Source organism: Oryx dammah, unplaced genomic scaffold (genome assembly GCF_014754425.2).
Source record: "Oryx dammah isolate SB20612 unplaced genomic scaffold, SCBI_Odam_1.1 HiC_scaffold_14, whole genome shotgun sequence".
NCBI classification, from domain to species: Eukaryota; Metazoa; Chordata; class Mammalia; order Artiodactyla; family Bovidae; genus Oryx; species Oryx dammah.
The window spans coordinates 547711-570431 of NW_024070198.1; the positions used below are offsets into that span (position 1 = coordinate 547711).

Consider the following 22721-nt stretch of genomic DNA (forward strand, 5'->3'; position numbering starts at 1 on the left):
TACCAGCATTATCTGTAGTTGTTCAAATGTGGCCAGCCACTGGGCCATGGAGTTGGGCTGATCAAGCATGAGGAAGACCAGAATGACAAGTGAGAATTTCCCCACTGAAGAAATATCTTTCTGAAACTGCACTCATGTACAGCAGCTGATATCCTGCAGAGACTGCTTTTCTAAAATTTATTTTGAGAAAAGTTGTAAAGACAGTGCAGAGTTCCCCTTCACCAACTTCTCCTAATGTGAGCATCTTATACGACCATGCTACATCTGTCAAAACTAAGAAATTAACATGGATACAATAACTTATAACAAAATATAGACTTTATTTGGATTTCCTCAGTTTTCCATGACTGTTCCTTTTCTGTTCCAAGACCGAGTTCAAGATCCCACACTACATTTGTTCATCATGTCTCAGTCCATACAGATACTTAAAAATAGGTTTTCAGCCTATTTGTATATGTAGATCTGTACATTTGTGGAGCCTGGGTTCTGGTCATGGTTCTGGTCTTAGTTCTGCTAATTAGCTGGGTCATTTTTTAAAAGTTATTAGCACTTGTTATGCCTTATCTGGAACTTAGGGATGTTTATAAAACACCATCTGTACTTGAGGACACCAATCCTATTAACCTCATACAGTATTGTGGGGATTGATCAAGTGAGTTCATGCAAAAGAGCTTGAAAAGTGTCCAGTACACATTCATTGTTATTTTATGATTATTATCCTCATTCTATATAAACATCTATGTAAACAAAATAAACATATTAATTTTTCTCTTGTGTGTTCACAGATTATTTTGTAAACTATTTTCTTGAATAATACATGCACATAGTAAAAGTAATTCCACCAGTACTAAAGAAAGCAACATAAAAGCTCTCTCTCCTTTCTGTCCCTGTTTCCATTGCCTCTCCTAGACTCTTCACCCTCTGCCCCATCAGATAATAACTGTTACCATGTCTTGTGCACCTTCTAGAGATGTTCAGTATATAGAAATGTATTTGTTGGTCCAGTGACTAAGAAAGACTCTGAGCTCTCAGTGCAGGGGACACTGGTTTGATCCCTGGTCAGGGAACTAGATCCAATTTGGTGCAACTAGGACTTCACATGCCACAACCAAGACAGAAGATCATGAGTGCCACAACTGAGATCTAGTGCAGCCAAATAAACAAATAAACATTTTTTAAAAAGATCTCACATGCCAGATAAAAGAAATACATTTGCTTAAATGCATCTGGAACTTTGAAAAATGTGGTGAATACTGAAAGCTGCATATTATCCAAAAGGGGAAAAATTAAGTCTATCTCATTTGTATTTTGACAAATTATATTAGCTGCACTTTACTGAGCACTTGCTTGATGGCAGGCATTCTGCTGTTCATTCTCTATCATATATTACCTCACTTAATGCCATAACAATAAAAATGAACCTATGTAGTAGGTACTATCAGCATCCTCATTTTACAGATAAAAAAACTGAAGGCTAGAGAAGCTAATTAACTTCCTCAAGGTAGCTCAGCTAATAAGTGATAGAGCACATAAGAAAGTTTTAGGGAAAATAATCAGAATCCAAATACACTGATCTTTTTCCTTTGAATTCCTTCTTTTAACTTTCCTTCCTGTCCCTCTTTCATGCCACCATCTTTGTCTGCTGGAAACAGGTCACAATCTGGACCCCTTGCCCAGACTCCACTTTAGTTCATCCTGTACTCTCTTCTGTTTTGCTTTTTCTAAAATTCATTTTCATTAAGCCTCTTGCTTGCTCAGAAAGCCTCATTAGCTTGTCACCTCATGAGAATCAAGTACAAATCACATAGCCTAGCTTACCAGACCTTCCCTTGTCTGGCTCCATTTGAGCCATCTGGTTTTATTGCCCACTGTGAGCCTAACACATTATATCACACAATGTGTCCCTCAATAAATTCTTGTAGAACTGAGGAATTGATAAGCCTAACTTATAAAAACAATTCAGTAATTTCTTTAATGACACATCTGGAAATAAAAACAACTTAAAAAACTCTCCATAGAGAATGAAAAATTTAAACAGTTTCAGTTTCCAATTTTGGTGATTTGGATATTGCAGCACTACATTTTCTGTTACCTACATTGTTTGAAACTACAGATTAATTATTGACTGAAAATTTGGGAAGGTGAACAGGCAGTTATAAATTTTAATTTTTTCTTCTAGGGGCCAGAATTTGAGGCACAGCAGTACTCCAGGTCAGACAATGCCAAATTGCTGTGTTTTTGTTTAAACTGGAGCAGACTCCAACAGCTTGACCTTGCCTCAGAAGAAAGGGCCTGGCATGAAGGTACAATTACTTGATAGTCTGGAGAATGGAAACCCACCATCATAAAGCCAATTGTAGGATTCACAAAGAACTCTTTGCTAACAGAGGCGTTTAAATATTGCCCTACTCCAGTGGAATCACATCACTGCTTCCTGTTGAGATTTTGGCAAAGGATGTTAGCGTAATTTGGCAGAGTTCAGAACAGATTGCCTTGGCTTGGTGAATTGTTTCCTGTCCAACAAGTTGGTAGAGCCGTGCTTGATAACATTAAGTCTCACTCATACCTTTTCTACTGGAGGAGGAAACGGCAACCCACTCCAGTGTTCTTGCTGGAGAATCCAACAGACAGAGGAGCCTGGTGGGCTACAGTCCACAGGTTCACAAAGAGTTGGACGTGACTGAGTGACCATGCATGCATGCACACACATGGAGTTTCTATGAGAGTGAACTGAGGCCCTAAAAACCTGCTATATATCTTGCTTATGCCAACCACACTTCCTGGCACAGAGTAGGCACTGAGGAAACGTTTGGTGAATAAATGGATGCAGGGCACTATTTGCTCATGAAGGGAGATCTGGATATCAGCTTCTTCCAAGCCCAATGGACTTGGCTCATGGACTGCTGCAAATTTCTTGGCAATAGAAAGATATACAATGTACAGTGGGAATTTCTGACCCATGTAGCTCCTTAATGACACCCAGAGAACTAGAGGATTAGAAGTAATAACTCAGGATTTGCTGCTGATGTCCATGAAGGTGTGGTTGAGCACAACTATTCCCTGGCATGTCACAGATCCAATCTTGGACAGTACTTCTGAGCAGAGGGGCCAATAACCCTCATGTCTACTGTAAGCTCCGGCTCATTTTCTCTTTGTTCTCCTGACCTTATTGGGGAAACTGAGGCAGTACAGCCACTTTTAATAAATGTTAGTAATGATTCTTACTTGTTTTCTTGAGAGGGTTGAATACTCAGGAGCTAGGAGAAACTATAGACAGTCAACACTGGGAGGGGACATCACAAATAAAGAAATATGTTATTAGAGTGGGGCTGCAGGGGAGAGGAATGGAAGTTTGCGTTCAGCTGTGGTCTATTCTGTTTTCTTTGCTAGCCTCAATGGTTTCTGTAATGAACACTGAGTTGTACCTCCAGAACCCCCTTTATGACAGATGCATTCATGCTCACTACTTGCTGGTGGCTCTTAGTTGAGTCCTTCTCCAGCAGCTGCTCTTGGCTGAAGGAAGCTACCTTGCAAGCCCACAACCCCCAACCCCTAGAGGCAACCTCATCCAGTGACAGATCATAGCTGATTGCAAAGCCTGGCTTCCTAGCCTAACCTGTACAGCTAATGTCTCTGTTGTAACTGTGTTGCAGTTCAGGGCTACCTCTGTCCATACTTGCCTCTTTCAGCCTGGTTCCCCTAAAAAATCCTTTGTAAACCTCTTGCAGGCCAGTCTCAGAGCTGAAGAGGGTGATTTCTGGAGAATCTGGGAAAAGTGCTCTTTTTCTTTCCTTTGTTACTCTGAGATGTGATGCATTTCTGTTTTTCTTTTTCTGTATCAAAACTAGCCCTTGGAAAATAGTCCAATAATTCCTTCATGCTAAAATGTAAATGAATCTACTCCTTTTTAATGGGCATGAGACCCTTAGGACAAAACAATAAATGATTCTGTATAGAGTTCCAAGCAACTGAGTGGGAGAATCTTTCTGGGTGCCTGAAAGGAGGTACACCCACGTGCCTCTGAAATGCTTCCCACAGATGGCCTGCTGGTGGTGAGGTTGCTGCTTCTGTAGGAGTCAGGACTATTGCTCTGAGATGCTGAGCAATAGTCCTACGCTTGGCACATTAGAAGAGAAAATCTCAGTAATTATTTTTTTTTCCCCACCAGCATTCACTTGACCTTCACCTGGGCTCCATCTACATTTCCTGCCTCCTCTAAATTTGAATGTTTTCAAGGTAGCAAAAGGCAAATAGATCAAAGTTAACAAATATATCTTGAGGGCAAACAGTTCTTTTACTGTGTCAGCTCCCTGACTTCCCAGGCATTATTCATTCCTTTTTTTCCCCTTCAGTGGCACTTTGCACATCTCTACACAGCTCTCTCTTCTCATTTTTAAAATTTATCCCTTAGTGATTAGTCTTACATGATAGGGGCCATTTCATTGTCACATCTCCATCCCTGGTTCCCAGCCATTACCCTGGCTCATAGCAGTTGCTCCATAACTCTTTGAATGGATATGTAAACAAATAAGCACCTCCTTGTGCAAGATGCTCTGAAGCACAAAGGGGAACAAAAATGATACAAACAGCTGACAGACCCTGAATACTTACTGAGCTGTACCTTGAATAAGCATGACTCATGGGAAGCAATCATAAAGCACCTTGACTTTCACTTTTATTTGTCTAAGTCATTGTTTAGGTAAGACAAGTAGTTAAAGTCCATACCTGGTGCTAAGTCGCTTCAGTCCTGTCTGACTCTTTACGACCCCATGTATTGTAGCCTGCCAGGCTCCTCTGTCCATGGGATTTTCCAGGCAAGAATACTATGGTGGTTTGCCATGTCCTCCTCCAGGGGAACTTCCCAACCCAGGGATCAAACCTGCATCTCTTAAATCTCCTGCATTGGTAGGCAGGTTCTTTACTACTAGCGTCACCTGGAAGACCCTGATATCTATATTATTATAAAAATGTTGAACTTGATTTAACACTGAGACTTCTCTTCAACCCCCAGTTCAAGTCTGACCCAGAGGGGAAATAGGCAGTTCGATAGGGCCGTTAGGGTTGCTTCCTCTCATTTCTCACATAATGCTTCGTCTTTCTCCTTCTCCTCCACCTTGCTAGCCATAGCTTCTGAACCGTCAGTGTTGGAAGATATTGTTCCAATATCTTTTCAACTGTTCAACCATCTTCCATTTTGTATTGTTAGGTTTGTTTTCTACCCAGAAAGATCCTTTTAATATATAGTTAAATCATTTTATTATTCTATCCTAGGAGAAGGCCATGGCACCCCACTCCAGTACTCTTGCCTGGAAAATCCCATGGACGGAGGAGCCTGGTGGGCTGCAGTCCACGGGGTCTCTAAGAGTTGGACACGACTGAGCGACTTCACTTTCACGCATTGGAGAAGGAAATGGCAACCCACTCCAGTGTTCTTGCCTGTAGAATCCGAGGGATGGGGGAGCCTGGTGGGCTGCCATCTATGGGGTCGCACAGGGTCGGACAAGACTGAAGCGACTTAGCAGCAGCAAGACTCCTAAGAGCCTCTCTTTCCCCTTGGTTCACCATGTATATGGATGTTGTGACCAGCTAACTAGACCACTTTGGGAAGGGAATGAACAAGTGTGTCCTGGCATCCGGCTTATTTATGTATATTTTTTTGCAGTAGATTTGGAGGCTGTTTAAACTTTTAGACACTAGATGGCACTCTGGGACCATGCAAGGTTTAGCCTCCCCGGGTTTGTTTTTTTTTTTTTTTTCTTTGATGGTTTGATGGGGCATAGATTTCGCAGTCATGTCAGGCTGAAACCTTTATGGAGCTAGAACTGAAACTGACCAAGAACACTGAATTTCAGTAAAAATTTTTAAGGTATATTTTTTAAGGAGATGAAGTATAGCTTGGAAAAAATAAACTGAAAAGTTTCTGGATTCTCTAAGAGAAACACTGAAATTTCTGCTGTTTTAGAATGTAGAATCACCCAGGAAGTTGAGAGGTCGGAGTGGGTGGGCGAAGAGAGGCATCTGGGGCCTCAGACTCCACGTACAGGCTTGGATGAGGCGTGTCTGGGTAGAGGCTTTGGCATTTGGGAAGAGTCTGAGACGTTTTATCTGAATTCATCACATTTACAAAATGTCTTATTCCTTCTTTTGAGGGTGAGGACAAGAGCTCATTAAGAATTCAGATATTGGAGGTAGGTGGCCAGAAGTCTGCAGGTGGGTACATGAATATTAAGGGTGGAGGAAGCCTGCTTGAGGAAACCTCTCTTGAGGTTGTGGGAGTTAAATTGTGTGTGTGTGTGTATTAAAGAAATACATAAAGACAGAGAAAAAGAGAAGGAGGGGTTTCCTCATGACTGGTGGGGTAGCAGAAATGAGTGGAGTGCAGGTCCAGCTCTGCAGGAAGTTCTACCTGCCAGATATTATTCCCTTTAAGGGGGTAGCCTATGTTCTCCCTGGGTCTCCATGTGACCCAGATGGAGGTCAGGGCCTAGAGGGTGGGTGAAATCACAGGTATTCACCATAATCAAAGAGCGTTTAGGGTAATCAGGATGGAAGTAGAGTCTGAGCTTTTTGCTTGTGGCCCTTCTTAGTTTTCATGCACTTGTATAGGATGGAGGGCTCAGAAAGCTCTCCCTGGGCATCCCCTTTTGACCTGCATTGAATAAAGATTGGTTTCAAGCCCCACAGCTAAAGGGATAATATCAGGCAAATTAAGGAAGCTTTATAAGCTCAATCTCTTCCTCTGAACTGTCAAGAAAAGATGCACCAAAAAGAGTTTAGCAGGCAAGAAAGACATGATTTGAGGCTTTGGCAATAGGAGAGAACTCAACTCTGCTGAAACTCAACTCATTGGAAAAGACCCTGAGGCTGGGAAAGATTGAGGGCAGGAGGAAAAGGGGACAACAGAGGATGAGATGGTTGGATGGCATCACTGACTCGAAGGACATGAGTTTGAGCAAATTCTGGGAGACAGTGAAGGACAGGAAAGCCTGGTGTGCTGAGGTCCATGGCATTGCAAAGAGTTGGACATGCCTTACAACTGAACAACAACTCTGCTGAGACAAATGCAGAAGCTAATGGAAAAGGACTGGAGGTTGTTAAGGGAAGTTGGTCCAGGTGATGAGGCCACCTCATTCATGTTTACTAATTGTTGCTTACAGAAGTTAGGCTTACACCCTTCCACAGAAACTAGGAGATAAGAGTGCTAGAATTAGATTTCAAAGGGATGGCTCCCAGGTCCTTGAGGGATGACTTACATCTCAGAGGAGAGAGAAAGACTTTACAATGACAAGTTTTCTAAAATAATGTTCCAAAAAGAGAGGTCAGGTCAAGCCTGTCTCTGGTTTACTCAAGCTAAGGGGTAAGTCTGTCTTGTTCAGCACAATGGTTATAATAATCATACCAATCTCATAGACATTTTGTAGGGATTAAATGTGATGAGGCTTGTAACACACAGACAGAGGACCTGCCTGGTAGACAAATGGCAGCCCTTATGCTAATGATTTTGATTGACAGAATTGCTTACTTTAGTTGCACTCTGAAGACCTTTTCCATACATAATTTGTAAAGCAAAGTACCAAACAATCCTTGTTTTCAAAAAGTTGCTATATATAGGCAACACATATTTTATATGTCTTTATGTTTATGAAAACAAGCTAAGGTTATTTTGGGAAGCAAACCACTCTTCAGAGCTTAAATTCTAGAACAATGCAGACCAACATTTATATATAATCTGTTACATAAGAAAGTACCATATGATGACCTATTTATATTTCACTAGCTTGTCTTCTGTCCAGAAGGTCAGAGCACATAAAATAAATGAAGTCAATTTCTTCACTTGTTGCTCTTCATGATTCACTGCCAATTTCAAGGCTGCAGCTATTGACGGTATATATATATATATATAGTCCATATTTATTTATTTATTTACTTTACAATATTGTACTGGTTTTGCCATACATTAACATGAATCCACCACAAGTATACGCATGTTCCCCATCCTGAACCCCACTCCCACCTCCCTCCCCATACCATCCCTCTGAGTCATCCCAGTGCACCAGCCCCAAGCATCCTGTATCCTGCATCGGACCTGGACTGGTGATTCATTTCTTATATGATATTATACATGTTTCAATGCCATTCTCCCAAATCATCCCACCCTCTCCCTCTCCCACAGAGTCCAAAACACTGTTCTATATTTTTTTTAAGTTAGGAGACATTTCTTGTTGTTTCCTCTTGACCTCACAGAGAGATTCTTTCTAACCAAGAGCTGCTAACTGTGTAGAAAGCATGCTCCTAACCTTTTCCCTGACACCATTAAAAGAAGACCATGATGATTTAGTAACTGCCTTGATATTTTTGGGGCTTCCTTGGTGGCTCTAGATGGTAAAGAATTGGAATGTTTCCTTGGAGGAGGAAATGGCAACCCACTCCAATGTTCTTACCTGGAAAATTCCATGGACAGAGGAGCCTGGTGGGCTATAGTCCATGGGGTTGCAGAGTTGGATGTACCTGAGTGAACTAGCACACTTGGTATCTTCTGATGCTTCCCTGGTGGCTCAGACAGTAAAGAATCTGCCTGGAATGCAGGAGAGATGGATTTGATCCATGGGTTAGGAAGATCACCTGGAGAAGGGAATGGAAACCCACTCCAATATTCTTGCCTAGAGAATTCCATGGATAGAGAAGCCTCGGGGCTATACTCCATTGAGTCACAAAGAGTTGGACATGACTGACAGACTAACACTTAACACTTGACACCTTTTAAAGGGAGTCCGTTGGAATTGAGTGTTTCAGAAGCCAAGGAACAGGCACTTTCTAGATTGTTCTGTAACATGGTTTTAAGGTAGGACAATCCTGGGTGGAAGGACCTCTGGGAGGTTACAATTGAACTCAGGCGTCTGGAGAGAAAGGCTTTGAATCTTCCTGAAAGTGATCTTCTTTTTTGTGTAATGTGAAGATGTTTGACCCTCTTTAATGGGAAAAAATGTCAGACAAAAAAAATGTTTAAGTATAAGTTCTTCTAATTTACTGCTTCCCTCCCTTGAATTAAATCTACCTCACTTTCTACCATAAATACAGGCAACTGATAAAATGTACTTACTTTGATTCCAAATGAATAAACACACATTTTATTGATGTAAGTAATCTTTTTCGGTTTTAAAAATCTTTTCACAGGAAATATATCATTTATACCTTGCTGTAACTTTTTATTGTTATTTTACAGATAGTTGTTCAGGTCATGGATTTATCTGTAAATATATTTCAGGACCACATAGGAACTTTAGGTATCTTAGTGCCATTCTAACATTTTCTGAGTGGCTCCAAAGCAGAAGAATTTAAGTCTTCTTGGTCCTAATGCAGAGCATCCTGTGTAACAGCATCTTTGTGGGCTCCTTGCCTCCTGGCAAGCAGACGGTTGGATGGCAGATGATGCCTCTTGGCTTCCTCCAGCTTGCTTTTCCAATTACATGGCCCTGTCCTTCCTTAGGGCTTCCCAGGCAGCTCAGTGATAAAGGGTCTGCTTGCCGATGCAGGAGATGTAGGAGATGCAGGAGACGTAAGTTTGGTCCCTAAGTCGGGAAGATCCCCTGGAGAAAGAAATGGCGACCCACTCCAGCATTCTTGCCTGGAAAATCCCATGGACAGAGGAGCCTGGCAGGCTACAGTCCATGGAATTGCAAAGAGTCAGACAGAACTGTGCAAAGAGTCAGACAGAACTGAGCATAGCCTTCCTTATCTGACTGTGTGACTCCAAGTTTTGGGACATTTTATATTATACCAGTCTTGCAAAATAAATAAATAAATAAATAAATAAATAAATAAAAGACTAGGGATGTTGTCTTAAAAGTTGAGAATTATGTTTTATTTGGTGAGAATTTTTAGGACTTCAAGCCTGGGAGGCAGTATCTCAAGTAACCCTGAGAGAACTGCTCTGAGAAAGTGAGGTGGGGAACCTGGTTATATAGAAGTTTTGCAACAAAAAGGAGGCACTGTGAATGTCAAAATTTATTGTTAGTTAAAAGAAAACCAGGTATCTCGAATTAAGGAACTTAGGGCTTTTCTACATATAGGAAAATGCAAGAGTTTGGGCTCACTGAAACCATTCCTTTGATGTGTACCTCAGTTATCTGGGTCCAGTAACCTGTTTTCACATCCTGAGTTTCCTTAAGGCTCACCATAGGGAGTGGCTGCAGTCTGATGCCTACTGGTTTATTCTTTCCTTCCTGAGTTTCCCCAGGGCTCATCAGCTCACCATCAGTGGTGGCAGCAATTGCTGATGAATGTGACAGCTTTTGTTTACTGATATGACAGCAAGTATTCCATTTCTCATGGGTCTTGAACACAGAATTTATTTTGGAAGTAATTTTAAGTGGGAAATTTGAGTCTCACTAAAGAGAGTGAAAATGTGAGAAAGATAGAAACTGTGGAAACTGGTTCTCATTTTAAGTAAGACATTAAAAGTCTCTTTATGTTAAATCAAATGGAGAACTGTTACAGTGGACCAAAACCCACATTCCTTCTAACCCAGTCGAGACACCCAGCATTCATGGACACATTTAGGCAAAGTCTATCTTTCTAAGAAAATTTAATGGAAAGTTAAGTTATGACTCTGAAATTGTGACTCAAGCCCATGGATTTGAAATCTAAAACATTAAAAAGAAGTAGCAGGATAGGAACTAATAGCACAGCCAAGAAGAGACAAGAGGAAGGAATGGGGAGATCTTTCTGGAGCTTGAACAATGCGGCAGGTTGGTGATGTTGACCTGAGATAAACAGGCAGTCAGATATTTCTCTAGCAAAGATGGGTTTATTCAGAATCAGCAGAGAATAGCAACGTGAGGCCTGCAACTGGGAAGAGCCATGTGTGTAGATTCCCCTATGCCAAGAGGAAGAGGACACTTTTATAGAGAGCAAAAGGAAGTTGGGAAGACTATAACAAACAGTCCATGGCTGTTCATTGGCTGAGTCCTTATCAAGAAAGGGTCTTTCTGTTGGACTCTGCTACAATTGCAGAGTGTGAGAACATCCCTTTCTGGTTTCCATACTCTAGTTAGTTGAGTTTTCTTTTTATTATTTTTTTTTTTTCACAGTGCCACCATTGAGTATAACTTGAAATGGAGCCCACAGGGACCAGTTTACACTTAGCAGTGCTTCCTTCTCAGGCTATTCGGATGAACAGGTTGTTATAAAACATCCAGCCTGTCCTTAGGGTCACAATATTCATGAAGATTAGATTGCCCTATATTTTACCAACAATATTTAGACTTGAAACCTCCCCTCTATCCCTGTATTGCTGCTTCATTCCTCTCTATTTCATTCTGGGAAATTACTTTGGCTCTGTTTTCCAAAAGTGTTCATTCTCTCTTAAAAACTGTGTGATATGTGTGCTCAGCTGCTTGGTCGTATCTGACTCTTTGCAGTCTCATGGATTGCAGCCCACCAGGCTTTTCTGTCTGTGGAATTTCCAGGCAAGAATATTGGAGTGAGTTGCCATTTCCTCTTATGGGGGATCTAGCTCACTATTTAAGCATTATATTAACTTTAAAAAATTAAATGGCTCTTTTTTAATTTCTAGACTTTCTTTTCCCCTCCCACCATATCTGCATGTTTTTTCCTAGTGTCATGCTTTTAACTTTCGGATGTGTTTCTTTGCTTCTTGAGATTGTTCTGTTTTCATCACATTAGGTGTGAATTCTCCCATTTATTGTATGGCTGGCTGTCTTTTGTGCTGGTGGGTTTCTTCCTACTTTTTAAACTTTTGTTCATGGGCTCATCTTTAGCGGGAATTTTCTTTTGTGAGAGTTCAATGGGTACTTCACATAAAGAAGGTTGAGTGCTGAAGAGTTAATGCTTTCAAGCTATAGTGCTGGAGAAGACTCTTGAGGGTCCCTTGGACAGCAAGGAGATCAAACCAGTCATTCCTAAAGGAAATCAACCCTGAATATTCATTGGAAGAACTAATGCTGAAGCTGAAGCTTCAATATTTTGGTCATCCGATGTGAAGAGCTGACTCATTGGAAAAAACCCTAATGTTAGGAAAGATTGAGGGCAGGAGGAGAAAGGGGCAACAGAGGATGAGAGGTTGGATGGCATCACCGACTCAGTGGACATGAGTTTGAACAGACGTCGGGAGATAATGAAGGAGAGGGAAGCCTGGAGTGCTGCAGTCCTTGGGATCACAAAGAGTCAGATACAACTGAGTGAATGAACAACAGCAAATGGGTACTTTGGATGATAGAGATAATTTTTACATTAATTTCTTTACTTGGGTTTTCATACTTTGTAGGCAGTTAATATACAGAACTGTACAAAAATATTCTTAATGACCTGGATAAGCACAATCATGTGGTCTTTCAACTATAGTCAGACATACTAAGGTGTAAAGTCAAGTGGACCTTAGGAAACATCACTACAAACAAAGCTAGTGGAGGTGATGGAATTCTAGCTGAACTATTTCAAATCCTTAAAGTGATGCTGTTAAAGTGCTGGATTCACTATTCAGCAAATTTGGAAAATTCACTACTGGCCACAGGACTGGAAAAGGTCAGTTTTCATTCCAATCCCAAAGAAGGGAAATGCCAAAGAATGTTCAAACTACTGCACAATTGCACTCATTTCACATGCTAGCAAAGTCATGCTCAAAATTCTTCAAGCCAGGCTTCAACAGTACATGAATTGAGAACTTCTTGATGTTCAAGCTGGATTTAGAAAAGGCAGAGAAACCAGAGATCAAATTGCCAACATCCACTGGATCATAGAAAAAGCAAGAGAATTTTCAGAAAATTATCTACTTCTGCTTTATTGACTACACTAAAGCCTTTGACTATGTGGATCACAACAAACCATGGAAAATTCTTGAAGAGATGGGAGTACCAGATCACCTGACCTGCCTCCTGAGAAACCTGAATGCTGGTCAAGAAGCAACAGTTAGAACCAAACATGAAACAATGGAATGGTTCCAAATTGGGAAAGGAGTACATCAAGGCTGAATATTGTAACTCTGCTTATTTAACTTATATGCAGAATACATCATGAAAAATGCCAGGCCGGATGAAGCCCAAGCTGGAATCAAGATTTCTGGGAGAAATACCAGTTACCTCAGATATGCAGATGACATCACCCTTAACGGCAGAAAGTGAAGAGGAACTAAAGAGCTTCCTGATGAAGGTGAAAGAAGAGAGTGAAAAAGCTGGCTTAAAACTCAACATTCAAAAAACAAAAATCATGGCTTCTGGTTATCATTCCATGGCAAATAGATGGGGAAACAATGGAAATAGTGACAGACTTTATTTTCTTGGGCTCCAAAATCATCATGGATGGTGACTGTAGACATGAAATTAAAAGATACTTGGTCCTTAGGAGAAAAGCTATGACAAACCTAGACAGTGTATTGAAAGCAGAGACATTATTTTGCTGACAAAGTTTTTTTTACCGACAAAGCTATAGTTTTTCCAGTAGTTGTGTATGGATGTGAGAGTTGGACCATAAAGAAAGCTGAGCACCAAAGAGTTGATGCCTTCAAACTGTGGTGCTGGAGAATACTCTAAAAGTCCCTTGGACAGCAAGATCAAACCAGTCAATCCTAAAGGAAATCAATCCTGAATACTCATTGGAAGAACTGATGCTAAAAGTGAAACTCCAATACTTTGGCTACCTGATGGAAAAAGCTGGTTCACAGGAAAAGACTGATGCTGGGAAAGATTGAGGGCAGGAGGAGAAGGGTGAAACAGAGCATGAGACGGTTGGATGGCATCATCAACTCAATGGACATGAATCTGAACAAACTCAGGGAGACAGTGAAGGACAAGGAAGCCTGGCATGCTGCAGTCTATGGGGTTGTAAAGAGTCAGATATGACTGAGCGACTGAACAACACAATAATCAGGCAGTGAAAAGGTCATGAGAATTTGGGCTTCACACCTACATACAGGGCAAATTTGGTGTTCTGTTGTCTCAAGATTGATTTTTCATAAATGTCTCAGAAAGCTCCACTTCTAAGTTAAGACTTGAATGGCTGGACAGGTGGTTTTAGTTACTGGTCTGAGGAGGAATAATTCTTTTTGGTTCCTCAGTTTATGCAGGAAGCAATTTCTGCTCCCCATGAGAATGAGCCAAAGCAGTCCTTAATTGGAAGCTAACACCCTACCTCCTGAAGAGTGTATCAGCTGATATTGGAAGTTGTTAAGAGAGTAAACCTAAGAATTTTCACTGACACAAAAAAATCTTTTTGCTCCTGATGCTGAGAATTTGCTTCTGGCTGAAGTAATCAACTTCCATGGATGCAAGAGAGATTGCCAAGGTGCATAGTACTCTGCCCATTCTATGTGACCTCATAGGGCTTGGCACCACATGCTGGTTTTCTGATCCTGTTAACTCTGATTCCTCCAGGTTGAGAGGTTGACTGTGAGATTACTAACAAAGCTACCATGGCTCCAAACACCCAGTGCAGTGTGCCACATGTAAGGCTTTCAAGTAGAAAATGAACGAGGCCTGGCTGTTCTAGTGGAGTGGTGCTGGGGTACCAGTGGGCCTCTCGACAGAATCTGACTGTCCCAAGGGAAGAGCAGTGTGACTGGCAGCCTGACCCATGCAAAGGCACAGAATTAGCTGGTTGATTTGAATCCATGGTTCTTGTTATTAGACCTGGCTTTGGGGATACTCATAGGACTGAGTTTGTTAATAATGGAGACACTTAGCAGGCAATGACATAGCAAGAGTATCTGCTTTTCTTTTTCCACTTTCTGCCTCATTCCAGGAAGAAAATGAGTGGATGTTAAAGGTATCTTTTCCTGCTCAAAGACTTCCCTATTATTGACAGCCTTCTGCGGGTGATAAATCATAATAATTCACAGTTCTGTTAAATCAAGAATTACCAATTTAGGTCAGCTACTCCTTAGCCATGTGTCCCTCTCCAATTAAAACTATATCTGGCTGAGTAGAACTAAAGCTTCCAAAACTGAATTTATTGATAAAAATCAACAAGCCAAATGCTTGTAATTTAATTTAAGTTAATAAGGTAATTTAATTTTGCATGATGCTCTTAATGACCATAAGCAATACCTTGTTATTTGGAAGCTGAAGTTGATGAGGCAGATATTTTCTAAGTTCTTTCTGATTATTTAAATAACATTATAACATTAATGTTACTTGTTTGTTTCATTTCTTCTTGGCATAAATGTACAGTTAATTTTGTCAACTGTCTTCTAGAAAAAAAGTATGCCTATACATGTAAAATTTCTTTATTTACTGATTCATTTACTGTATTTACTTTACAGATATTTACTTTGCAGCACTCTGTCACTTTGTAGGTAATAACAAAACACTTTTCTCCAGGCCAAGGGAGGCAGCAAGAATAATTTGTAGAGAATCAAAATCAGTTTTTTGTGAAACACAGCATTTTTTCATGTAAATGCTTTGCTTTCACTAAATTGTATTAGGATTGTCAAGTGGAAACATTTCCTGGAAGCACATTAATAAAGCATGCCATTCACAACTGCAGTAGAATTTTAATTGAGTTCTGTAGCATCCCAGAAGGGAGATGGCTGGCCAAACCATTACACTGTCCACTCTGTTCTACCACTAATATCTTTATTTTCCACTAATAAGCCTTTATCTTACATAGTCATTCGCAACAAATCATTTGCAAAATTAACCCAAACCCACTTAATTAACATCTGTGTTGTAGAGCCCATTCTTCCAAAGCAGCCTCTGGAAATTTTTTCAGATGTCTGTATATTTGGTTTTGATAATGTATGAGTAAAGCATTTCTGTTCTTTTTCTGCCTTTGCTTTTGTGGCTGAAGAAAGAAACGGACGAGTTAGTACATTAGATGGCTGGAGATCTTACTAGAACTACATTTATTAGTAATACTTATTGAATTATTTTATGCATGGTAGTCTGATAGACTGGTTCCTGACTATTATTACAGTAAAATAAATTTTCTACCCCAAGGGCAAATCATTACTACAAAACTGGATTAAATTTACTTGAGCAGAGAGGAAACTAGTGGAAAATGCCTCTATAAAGGTGATTTTCAAATAATTTGTATTAAGTAAGTTATAGAACTTATTAAAGTGCAGATTCTAGGATAGAGAGATTCAATAAATCTAGGGGGAGCCTCAAAATCTGTATTTGAAAACATAAGAAGCCTATGTGGTCATATTATATAATGATACTGATATAAGTGGTTCTCAGAATTTAATAAAAGAAGCACCAGGTCTAAAACCTCAAATTTTTGTTAAGAGGCAGTTTTAAAAATTTGCTGCCTTTGGCAAATTTCAGTATTATTTGTTAAATCTGCCTATCTGATCTTGATATTGGGTCAGAGTCACTATTTTTTTAAAAATCAGTTTTTTGATCACTCAGACCCTAAGATTCTCAAGTTGTACTTGCCTGTGTGTAATTGTGTAATTAGAAAAGGAAAAAAACAAAACAGAACAAAGTTACTAGATGTAGTAAAAGGAGTCATGTCTGTTTTAAATTTAGTTAAGAAACAATACCAAGGAAAACAAAAATGTTTCTGTGTAGTTGATGGGGAGAGAGGTACGTGTGAAAAAACAAACCCAGCCCATTAATTGAGAGTCTCTAATCCACAGTGCATATGTAACATCAAAGTTCTCAACTAAAGTGGTTTCTTGTTAGCATTTAAGGAAGATTTTTATCTAGTTTTATCATAGTCAGAGGCTGAAACCAAAGCAGTTTAATAAGCATTTCATTACTGAAAGTCAGGCGCCTAACAGAGCCTTAATTAGTGTGTGGAATATCTTACCATGTTAAAAAGCTATGCCAAAAGAACATTTTTTTATTCTCTTTTTTCTTTCTTTTCCTTTTTTTGGTGATATTTTGCTCATGTGGACAAAAAGCAGTATTAAATATCTTGCAATTGAAACATAACAGACATTTGCTTCCTGTAATTTTTAGGTATTTTCTGTGTTCACAGTTTCTCTGCTGTTAGAATTGTGGCATGGTGGGAATAGTGACAAAAGAATCAGATGTTACCAGGAAAGCAAAGCCAATTTCAGATTTCTTGAGGTGGTTGCATGCAGTAACTGCATTTAGAAAGCCTAAGGAAAATATGTGAGTTCATAGGCACATGTAGATTTTGAGTTAGAAGTACAACAAACATACTGGCGACTTCAAACTTCAGGGCTGTTTTTGAGTGTCTTATTTCTGAAAGCTCGTTTTAATTATCTGGCATAACTCTGTTTGATTTAATTTTCAGGGTCTTCTAGGTTGTTTAAGGTTGGCTTTGAATGTTATTTGAGGGATCCTGAAATTGCTCTGATCCAAGGCATTTCACAAGTGGCTTGTCAAGGCTCTGAAACCAGTCCTTTTTTTTTTTTTTAATTAGAAAGACACTTTCTATTGAATACTCAATTCAATGCAAATTTGCTATGTTAGGGTTGGGATAGAGAAGGACAAATGACTTGTTACTTCAACACTCAGTCTTCAATTATCAGATCAGCCTACCTCTTCATCTCTCACAGATGTTTGCAGATAGAAGGCCCCTGTTGGTTCTGCTAATAGCTACCTGTTTGATATCAGACAATCCACTTAACTTCTCTGTCCTTCATTCTTTCCATGAATAAAATAAATGAATTGGATTTAAGGTTCTCCAGAAACCTTTCAACTCAATCTATTGATCTTGCAGTTTAAATTTTTTAATTTAATGTATCTAATTTTATTTAATGTATCTAATTTTTTCCTTACCCTGATCTTGAATGCAATTATTTGATAGTTGCAATTTAACAAATTCAATTCAAAGTAGAAGAATTTAATGGCTGATCTACAATGTACAGTGGAGAAGGCAATTGCACCCCACTCCAGTACTCTTGCCTGGAAAATCCCATGGACATAGGAGCCTGGAAGGCTGCAGTCCATGGGGTCGCTGAGGGTCGGACACGACTGAGAGACTTCACTTTCACTTTGCACTTTCATGCATTGGAGAAGGAAATGGCAACCCACTCCAGTGTTCTTGCCTGGAGAATCCCAGGGACGGGGGAGCCTGGTGGGCTGCCGTCTATGGGGTTGCACAGAGTCGGACACAACTGAAGCAACTTAGCAGCACAATGTACAGGGCTTCCCTGGTGGCTCAGAGGTTAAAGCATCTGCCTCCAATGCGGGAGACCTGGGTTCGATCCTTGGGTCGGGAAGATCCCCTGGAGAAGGAAATGGTAACCCACTCTAGTATTCTTGCCTGGAGAATCCCATGAACAGAGAAGCCTGGTAGGCTACAGTCCACGGGGTCACAAAGAGTCGGACATGACTGAGCGACTTCACTCTCACTTTTACTACAATGTACAAGGGACAATAAATATCCCTACAGATAAGCTCAACATTCTATAAAGTTTTATGGCAATTATAATCATTCTCCTTGGGTTTTCTGGAATAGTTCTGATTTTTAATATAGTCTTGCTCTTATAAACTGAGCTAGAAAGTAATGGGCTATTGATCATATGCAGCCGTTTTATGTGTTTTGCTTCTCCTATAAAGTACTTAGAATATGAGTTAAGGCAAATGATCTCTAGTTTGTCAAGATTCTGTCTCTATTGTCTCCACCAAGTCTGTTTCATTCATTTACTTACATGTGTAGCAGTATGAAAACATGTAAGTTTGCAACCTCTGTTAAACTACAGAAAAACTAACTTTTCTAGACCAGCATTCTTCAGTAGATCTTTCTGTATTGATAAAGATGCTCTATATTGTTGTTTAATCCACTAGCTATTAGCCATATATGGTTTTTGAGTGTTTGACATGTGGCTAGGGTGACAGAAGACTAAAAATTTTAACGTTACTTAATTTGACTTGATGACTTCCCTCATAGCTCAGTTGGTAAAGAATCCACCTGCAATGCAGGAGACCTGGGTTCAATTTCTGGGTTGGGAAGATTCCCTGGAGAAGGAAACGGCAACCCACTCCAGTATTCTTGCCTAGGAAATGCCATGGACAGAGGGGCCTGGTGGGCTACAGTCCATGGGGTCGTGAGAGTCAGACACAGCTTAACAACTAAACCAATTTGACTTGATTTAAATTTCAATTTAAATTTCCACAGTAAAAAAAAGAGAGAGAAAGAAATAAGCACATGTGAGTAATGGCCAACATACTGGACAAGGCAATATTTATACTGTCTGTTCATGTTATCTACTTCTGTGCAACAACCATCCAAACTTATTCTGCTCATGGATTCAGGAGTTCATGGGTCAGGAATTCAGACAGGGTAGCGCAGATGGTTCACTGAAGCCCCAGCTGGGAAGTTGCAAATGATGCAGTGAAAGCTTGAGCTGGAATCATCTGGAAAATTGCTTTTCTAATCTCTGATGCCTAGGCTGGGGTGACTTGCAGGCTGTGTTAAACTGGGATTGTCAACCAGAGCATTTGCAGGTGGCCTTTTTTTGTGGCTTGAGCTTGCCACTATGCCACATCATGGTGCCCGGATTCTAAAAGGGAGTGTCCAGGCAGCAAGTATTCCTTGGTAAATTTTATCTGGAGTTGTTCAAGAAGCAGCAGTCACCCAGTGAGCAACACAAGAAATATTCAGGTATTTGTGTGATTGTAGGGCATCCTTGCCTCAGTCTGGTTTCAGACACAATCACAGGGAAGTCTTAGCTCTGTTTTGGTAGACTGTTTCATGGTGAAGCCTTGTCCAATCCTTGTTTTTGTTGTGCAAAAGTTGTTTATGTTTTCTTGAAAACATTAAAGCCTAGCTGTCATGTGCTAGGGCTATTTTTCATTTTCTCACACACAAAAAAAGTGATCTTTACCTGTTAATGAATAGCCTGAGGTATAAATAAACCAATTAGAAATAGTCCCCAGTTGTAATTAATTCACTTTGGTGAAGATGAACCAAGAAGCAGTGGGATCACTTTCTGTCATTATCCATTGTGTAACCAATAAAGTGCTTATTTTCCCTTGGTTTCTAGTGTGTCAGTTCCAGAGGAAGAACAAATGAACTTGCTACAGCTAAAAGAATTAGGTCTTTTGGGGAAGTTGAAACCTAATACAGAATTTTAGGTTGCAGTAAGATGCTGCAGGGAGTCCAAAGCTGTGCTATCTTTTAGGTCCTTTAGAAATTGAGAGATGATAGAAGAATTCTGGGGCAATACTGCATCAGATTTACTGGACAGGGGTTAAATCTTTGAAAGTAAGGATAATTAGAACACCTATGTTCTGATAGCTTTGTGTGTCTGGTAGTCTTGTTTGCCCTCTCAAGATGTGACCTCTGTAACTAAGGCTGTCACTCTTTTCATTCCTCCCATATTTGTGATTGGAACATATGAGTTACTACTCGAGCACTAGGATCTCATATAAAAAATTATGTGTCAATTAAAAATAAAAATAACATTCAGGTCCTCAAAGGAATTCTTCTTCATCACACTGTAGAATGTATTTGTAGATACTGCTTTGAACGTGGAGTTGATTTGGGATTAAATTAGGTCAGGTTGATGTAGCAGTCTCTGACCTAGATGAGTCTTAGATATGAAATTCCTACAAAACGAAGGGTAAAGAATGTGCTAACTCTAGCCTGCTTCCTCATGGAAATACCAGTTGTTGCTCTAATGTTGCCTGAAAACAAAACTCCTGCCTGCCTTCCCAGTTCATATTTCTCAGTACAGGGCTGGCCCTGTGTCGTTGGATAAAACAGTGATGAGAAAGGAAGGAAATCGTTGGTTCCCACTTCTCTCATCACCTGAAAATTCCCCATTTCTACTTCCAGCTTTCTCAGTCCTTCTTTCATTTATTTCCCTGTTCCTCCTGCAGTACCCAGACCTGCTGTTCATTTTAGGTTCCTCTGCCCTAACTTGAGGTTTAAGAAGCCCAGGATACCTGGAGTCTCACTTTGATGTGTAAATTAATCTGCTCCTCCACCACCACCTACAGACCCACTATGTTATTACCCATATACATAGAATCTAAAAGAAACATGAAGAGTGTGCAAAGATCCATTGGAAGAAAATTTCTCTCTCCCTGTGTATTCTTGTGCAGTTGTACAGTAATCAGAAAGTTGGGTGCTAACCAGGGCAAAAAATACTAGGGAAAACAGGATAAGAAGGGAAGGTAGAAACTGATCAGAGGTACCAAACTGCCCTGAAGGAGAAGAAAGTGGTCCCAAGGTATACAGGATGTGAAGGTAGTGATGGGAGGATGGGAGCTGAGACTCCTTGCCTTCCCTTCCCTAGATCAGTTGTTTCACTTTTAAGCACAACTCATCTATTAGTCTCACAGAGCCCTATCTCTAGGTCATGGGTACAGCTTGGAGGAAGGAAATACCAGGAGGGGATAGAGGGGTGAAGTGGAGCAGTTGCTGATTTTAAGTATCCCTGGTTAGGAATCCGAAGGCTCATTCTGGTTAAAAACAAAACAAAACAAAACAACAACAACAACAAAAACCTGATGCCCAGATTTTGCAGAACAGCATCTTGCTGCCAAGAAGTTTGGCTTCAGAAAATTAGCAAATAGTCCTATGGTAGATGATATTCTAAAGATGCCTCTTCTCTGTTCCTCTCCCCTCCCAAGGATTCCTATCACCTAGCTCATCAATCAAACCCTAACCTAAGTGTCGCTGTGAAGAGATTTTATGAATATAATTATAGTCCCAAATTGTTTAACCTCAAAATAGGAAGATAATCTAGGTGGGCCTTTTTGAATCACACAGGTTCTTTAAAAGAAGGGAAAGTCAGAGAGATTCCAAATCCAAGAAGGCTTTGACTTGGGGTTGCTGACAGAAGATGGAAGGGGCTACAGGAGAGGAGTGTGGGCAGCCTATGCAAATTGAGAGTGGCTTCCATCTGACAGCTTGTAAGAAAACAAGGACCTCAGTCCTAGCACTGCTAGGAACTGAATTCTGCCACCAACCTGGACAACCCTGGAAGTAGATTCTTCTCCAGAATATCTGGGAAGGGATGTAGCTCTGGGACACTTTGGTTTGAGCTACATGACTGCAAGCAGAGAATCCAGTCTAATGGTGCTGTACTTCTGATCTGCAGAACTGTGAGCTATGTTTGTTACTTTAATCTGTTATATTTTTAATCCATAATGATTATATTTAAATTTAATTTTACTATATTTAAATTTAAAGTTATTTTTAATTTGTAATGGTTTTTTTACACAGGAATAGAAATTTAATATAAGACCTAATATTTACATCGAGTTTACTACAATGCTCAAGGGGATTGCAGAAAGACAGAATTGAGGAAAACGTGCTTCTTTCAAAGGTATGTATTCTCCTTGTTAGCAAAGGTCTAAATTCAATATTTGACAACAATGAGGTATCTCCAATGAAAAAACAAATATGTATGTATAAATATTTCTGTAAAATGGGATGAATTACATATTGACACTATAATATCTCCCATGGATATGGGGCAACATGGATGTTGACCCTGTTCTTCAAGCAGATTCCTAACAGAGTTGTTTTTTTTTTTCTCACACAGAGAAACTATGGTAGAGTCGACTGGTTATGAGCACAGGTGAACTACGTTTGATACCATCTCACAGAAGGGTTGTGAAAATTAAATGATATAGTAAGTTCATTTTCTTTAAAAAGATTTTTTTTTTTTAATGTGGTCCATGTTTAAGACCTTCATTGATTTTGTCACAATATTGCTTCTGTTTTATATTTTGGTTTTTAGGCTGGAAGGCATGTGGAGTCCTCCCTGACCAAGGATCAAATCCACACCCCCTGCATTGGAAGGCAAAGTCTTAACCACTGGACCACCAGGGAAA

At 40.0% G+C, this 22721-nt stretch overlaps 1 long non-coding RNA gene across 1 annotated transcript; it reads left to right on the forward strand.

Annotated features, from left to right (window-relative positions):
- Positions 1–2188: 2188 nt before the first annotated feature.
- On the forward strand, positions 2189–22721 carry LOC120873756. Its single transcript, XR_005723522.1, has 5 exons — positions 2189–2303; positions 21652–21986; positions 22108–22210; positions 22430–22519; positions 22628–22721. It is a non-coding gene; the product is annotated as an uncharacterized LOC120873756 (long non-coding RNA).